General features: G+C 39.1%; 1 long non-coding RNA gene across 1 annotated transcript in view; it reads left to right on the top strand.

Moving 5' to 3' along the window:
* LOC118762452 overlaps positions 1–6,644 on the top strand; it is a 35,471-nt gene that overhangs the window by 15,210 nt on the left and 13,617 nt on the right. The window contains exon 2 of the long non-coding RNA XR_004998206.1: positions 4,825–5,013. This is a non-coding gene — a long non-coding RNA (uncharacterized LOC118762452). The remainder of the gene's footprint in view (positions 1–4,824; positions 5,014–6,644) is intronic.

Below are 6,644 nucleotides of genomic sequence, written 5' to 3'. Positions count from 1 at the left end.
CTGTAATTCAATGGCCAGGTCCTGGTACTTTGCTATTTTTTCTATACACCTCATATTGATTTTTTATTATTTGAGACTGTTAAGTTAACTATCTGGCACTTATTATTATTATATGAAAGCTCAGTTTATTTATTTTGCTAGGTATGATGGGAAGTGTTAGCTGACCACAGCCAGCAGACTATGACAACACTTGCTTCCAGAACCCTGCCAAGAATTCTTGCAGTTCCTAGCAATGCTGAATTTTGTAGGTGTTCTACCTTCACACTTAGCACCTATCTTATTCAGCCAGGTTGATAGTCGAGTGCTGATACTTCCAAATGCACCAATTACTATTGGTATCACACAGATGTTCGGCATTGTTAATGGATTATCTGCAATATCTCACCACAGTTATTTTAATTTTCTGTTGATTCTGTAACAGGATGAGAGTTCAGGAACACTGGAGGGGTGTCTGGTCTGATCTTGTTACATACAAGTTGAAGAAACGGAATCAAAGTCAGGCTGTCTTCAATAACAACAATAGTAGTTTATTCTGCGGTTCACAGGTAAAACATATACATATGTATTTTTTGTAGGGAAACCGGCAGCCGAGTCCACAGGACTGTTTACAATGTTCACTCGTGTGAGCCAAGAAGATACGGTGCTCATTCCTGCTTCGAAGTGAGAGCTTCTCTGTGTGTAGGGTTTTCCCTGAGAGAAGTCGAGCCACGTCCAATCGCTAGCGCTGCTCTGCCAGAAAGGCTGATTTCATGGTCAAGCTTTCAGGTTGCAGTTCCTGCGCATGTGCATGAGGAAACTTCTGGTGGCTAACCGGAAGCAATCCAATTCTGCGCATGTGTGCTGAACCTTACACAGTAGTGTCACTACAGTTCTTTTTACTTCTTTTTCTTCTTTTTCAATGTTCTTTTGTGCTCTGCCACTTGTCATCTTTAAATATAAAACTGAAGTTGAGTGTGTGTCTGTCTACTCCGATTTAGATTCCTAACTACTCCCACATTTTGCGGTGCAGTTTAACCAAAAGCGAGTATCTTATAGTTGTGATTCATATCGAGCCCTTCTGGGTATTAGCGCGCGTCTACGATGAGTCTACGATTTAAAAAAAAATTTACCATAATTTTTCTGCATTTTTAATGCATTTTCGCTTGGTTTATATAAGGGAAGTAACTCTCTAAAAATGCTTATATAGCTATTTCCCTTACAAACCCGAGCAATGCCGGGCGATACTGCTAGTTTCTTATACAATATAATTCCAGCCTGGGAGCTTCTGTGGAGTCACATTCACCTGCTACAAATAACAGCCAAATCTACCTCAAATTATATTGTTCGAAGGATTTATGATAAATAATAGTAAAAAAAGGACACATTGATCATTTCAAACAGCTGGTCACTTTAGAATCTAAAACAAAGCAGTCTGTGTGTGTGTGTCCATGTGTACCAATGTATATCAATGTGTGTGTGTTTGTGTGTCTTCACATGTGTCTGTAAGCATGTTTTGTGTGTGCTTATGCATAGGAGCATACGGTTGTGTGTGTGTATACACGTGTGTGGACATGTGCGTGTGTGTTTGTGTGACTATGTATGTGTCTGTGTTTGCATGTGTATGTTTTGTATATTTGTCTGCACGTGAATGCATATGTTTGTGAGGGTTTGTGCGTGTGTGTGTGTGTACTGGTCTTTATGTTTGTGTGAGGTTTGTGTGTGTGTGTACTGGTCTTTGTTTGTGTGAGGTTTTGTGTGTGTGTGTACTGGTCTTTATGTTTGTGTGAGTGTTTGTGTGTGTATGTGTCCATTGTATATTTGTGTGTTGTGTGTGTGTGTGTATACAGGTCTGGATATGTGTGTGTTTGTTTCCTTGTGCATGAGCATGTGTTTGTTCCTACAATTTTTTAGTGTGTGTATGTTCATATAACTGTGTGTGTGTGTGTGCATGTAGAGGCCTGCATTGTGTGTGTATGTTTATATCATGCATATGAGCATGTGTCTGTTTGAACCTGCATTTGTTTGTGTTAATATTCATGCGTTCACTTGTTTGTCTCTGCTTGTCCACCTATACAAACTGAACGAATGGTGAAAAGTCACAAATTATTTCTATTTTAATGACCGATTCTGATGACAAAAGGGCAGCGGATACAACCCTCCAGTTCAGTTCTTTCTAATGAATTAAAATTAATTAAATATAGAATGTAATGAAAGAATGAAAGTGATGGTGACAACTCTGAACATGTTTAGGTCTTATTAAACCTCATCAACAAAGCAAGCATAGTGCAACCACTACTACAAAATTTTGCAATGATTAGGTAGGATCTATAATTGGTCATTAAGATAACGAGGTTTATTTCTCATCAACGAAGGAGATGCTCCAGCATGGTCTTAGTTATGATGGCTACAGCAAGCAAGATAGCTGACAGTGTGAAGTTAGTTGATTAAAATATATCGGTTTATTGTGCCAACTGTATTATTACCCACTTTACTGTTAATGCTTCATGCAGCAGGCGTCCCTAGGTATCCCCCCCCCTCCCAGTCATTCTGATATTTGCTCATCTTTTATCTCTTACTAACTTAAGTCAGTGGATTGTGGCCATGCTGGAGCATTGTCTTGAAGGGTTTAGTTGATGAAATCAACTGCAGTAACTGTCTTTTAGCCTGATACTTATTCTATCAGTCTCTTCCTGCTGACCTGCTAAGTTACAGGAATGTAAATAAACCAACACCAGTTGTCAAACAGTGGTGATGGTGGAGGGGAGTGGGAACAATGACATAAACACATCGTCACCATCATCGTCATTTAATGTCCGTTTTCCATGCTAGCATGAGTATACATTCATACACTCACAAACATACACATACATGCATACATATATATATGTGTGTGTGTATATATATATATATATATATATATATATATATACACACACACACACACACACATACATACATAGTTGTGGCTGTTGCTAGTGGCATGTAAAAAGTACCCATTACACTGTTGGAGTGGTAGGCATGTTAGGAAGGGCATCCAGCCGTAGATACCAAGCCAAAATCCAACTGGAACTTGGTGCAGCTCTCTGGCTTAGCAGCATGGGAAATGGATGTTAAATGATGATGATGATGTTATGATAGGTTTCCATCTACCAAATTCAATCTCAAGGCATTGATCTGCCAGGGATTGTGGCCAAAGACACTTGCCTAAGGTGCTGCATGGTAGAGCTTGAACCTGCCATCTCGTGGTTGCAAAGCGAGCACACAACCTTATTGATTGGATCAGTAACAAAACTTCTTTTATTTCCATTTACTTCTAGTTTCCAATGTTTGGTAGAAACTCTGCCAGATCAGATTGGAGTCTGGTTCACCAGACCTCAGTCAAAATTGTCCAACCCGGACGTTAAATGATGATGATGTAGCACATCTGAATGTCTGAATATTTTTAAATGTCAACAAGTTTCCATTTTTCAAGTTATGATGAACAAAACCACACACACACAAGATATTAAAGAAGAGAGAGGCAGAGAGTGAGGGAGAGTCTGTGTGTGTGTGTGAGAGGTAGCAGAATCAGTAGAGCATCACAGACAAATTAGCTTTTCATGCTTGATTGTTAGATTTCTTGACATAGTGAGCTTATACCTCATCCAGATTGACTTTACCTGTCATCCTTTTATGTTTGCTAAAAAAATTGGGAATCTTCAAACACTGCGGCTGATCTTTATTAATTGTAAATCTAACGAATAAATGAAGGAAACTGGTAAAATAATAAAAAAGAATTCTTCTGATACCAGAATGCTGTAGGTAAGAATCACAAGATGGATTCTTCAAGGTAAGTCAACTGGCAGGAGACCAAGGGCTAAACCAAGAATGAGATGGTCTTAGTTGTTCTTGCTTGGGAATCCAGCTAAGTGTTGCTTCTGAGAGGAGCCAATGGAAGAGGTGTCTAAGGACTCTCCCCCCATGACCCTCCCAGGAATAATGGGCAAAAAAGGTGGATGGATTTGATATTTTGTTACAAAATGTTCACAAAGTGAAGTTAATTATTTTGCCATAATGAAGAGGAAAAATCCTTAAAAGACCCTAATGCTGAGACTTTAGCCCCCTTCTCTTGTGTGTACCAAAATAACTTATTCCACTTTGCAGACTTTTTTGTTTATATGTTTTCCTTTACATTCATTTTGCCATGCTAGCATGGATTAGATGATTACCAAGGCATTGTTTTATGGTTAGGCACCCTTCCTGTTTCACAAGTAAGGGATCTTTTATTGCATATGTATTTAAAAGCACAAAGCCAGAAGATGTTTTGTTGACAGGGGTAATGATAACAATGTCACCACTTGTTGGTCAGTAATTTACAAAGGAAGCACAATTGTAAACCTTACCCACCCTACACACACACAAGAAAGGATTCTTTTTAGTTTCTGTTTACCAAGTCTTCTCACAAGGTTTGGTCAACCTCGGGCTATAGTAGAGAACATTTTCCCAAGGTGCTGTGCAGTGGGACTGAACCTGGAACCATGTGGTTGGGAAGCAAATTTCTTAGTCACACAGCTATACAAGCTACTTGTATTTGTTACCTACCAATGCTGACCAATCACTAGTTTCTGTGGATTCTACTATTTTATTTCGATGTATTTTGTAGCAGCAATTTAAAACTTTACCAGCCATATCTGGCTTCTCATACCTATCCTACAAGGCCATTCTAAAAATAAACTATTGCATCATGAAAACCTTGAAGCTTAGAAGATAATATGTGATTGATTCCTAACATTGGATAGAATAATGTGAATGCTTAACGAGTTAAGACTTTTCCCTCATAATTGAATCTTTTGTTTTTCTTTTCAGTTGTGAATAACCATTGTCTGCAGTATGGTAAGGAATCCCTCAAAGGAGGAATCTCCATTGGCATGTGAGCAAATGTCTGTGGCAAATTCTTCACAAAAGACTATGTTATTAAAATGTGTTTGTCAGTGCTTAGTAAATTCTACCATCCTCTCCATCACCCTCACATTCTACAGCAAAGTATTTGTAAAGGTGAGTTCTTAGCTTCATTGAATTCTTCAACTAATGCAACTGAAATTTCGATTTTGAAATTATTTTTTTATTTATTTCTAATCAATTGTATAGTTCTGTTTATTTCTCTTTCTTTTAAAATGTATTAATTAATTTTTTTCCCTTCTTTTAGAATGTATTAATTAATTTTTCTTTCCTTCTTTTAGAATATATTAATTAATAATTGTGCAGGTGGCACGTTAAAAGCACCCACTACACTCACGGAGTGGTTGGCGTTAGGAAGGGCATCCAGCCGTAGAAACACTGCCAGATCAGACTGGACCTGGCGCAGCCTTCTGGCTTCCCAGACCCCAGTTGAACTGTCCAACCCATGCTAGCATGGAAAACGGACGTTAAACGATGATGATGATGAATATGATGTAATATGGCATACATTCCAAGTTTTATGTAAAATTTTCCAAACTTTTCAATCTCCTGTGCAGCCACACAACACCTACTCCCTTCACCTCCCCTCCAATTTCTTTGTCTTTCTCTCTCTCTTGTGTAAATGCATGTACTCACAGTCTCATATGGACAGTCACACACATGCACGTACATATTCTCACATGGACTGTTGCACACACACACTTACATGCATGTACACACATTCTCACATGGACTGTCACACAAACACATGCACACAGTCACATGTATGTACACACATTTTCACATGGACTGCCTCACACACACACATACACCCACCTACCCACACACACACGCACACATATATATATATACACGCATTGCACATGTGTATATTCATACACATTAATGCATACGCTTTTGGAGAAAATGCATTGACATATAAACATACACATACATGAATACACATACATACATGTACACACACAAACATACTCACATGGACAGTCACACACGTTTTTACATACACATTAATATATACACCTATATTCTTTTATTTGCTTCAGTCATTTGAATGTGGCCATGCTGGAGCACCGCCTTTAGTTGAACAAATCAACCCCAGGACTGATTCTTTGTAAGCCTAGTACTTATTCTGTCAGTCTCTTAGGCCAAAATGTTAAGTTACAGGGACATAAACACACAAACGTTGGTTGTCAAACACAGATGCAGCAAATATATATATATATATACACACACGATGGGCTTCTTTCAGTTTACTTCTTTCTTTCCACGCAGTGGGACTGAACCCGGAACCATGTGGTTGGGAAGCAAGTTTCTTACCACACAACCTATAAGATGCATCAACATGTTGACACATACATACACACACTCAGAGACATGTATACACACACTCACACATGGTTATATATTTACATGTGCATAAGCAGATTTGTCCACCAGTGCCACCTGACTTGTCCCATGCTGGTGGCACTCTGAGAGCACCATTTGAGCATGATCATTGCCAGTGCCACCTGACTGGCTCCTGTGCTGGTGTCATGTAAAAAGTACCATTCAAGCGTGGTCGATGCCAGTGTCGCCTAACTAGTCCCATGCCGGTGGTACGTAAAAAGCACCATTCAAGCGTGGTCGATGCCAGTACAGCCTGACTGGCATTCGTGCCAGTGGCACGTAAAAAGCACCCACTTCACTCTCAGATGGTTGGTGTTAGGAAGAGCATCCAGGTGTAGAAA

Source organism: Octopus sinensis, linkage group LG3, assembly GCF_006345805.1.
Source record: "Octopus sinensis linkage group LG3, ASM634580v1, whole genome shotgun sequence".
In the NCBI taxonomy this organism is placed as follows: domain Eukaryota; kingdom Metazoa; phylum Mollusca; class Cephalopoda; order Octopoda; family Octopodidae; genus Octopus; species Octopus sinensis.
Note: the sequence above shows the minus strand (reverse complement) of the source record. Positions and strands in the feature narration are given on the sequence as shown.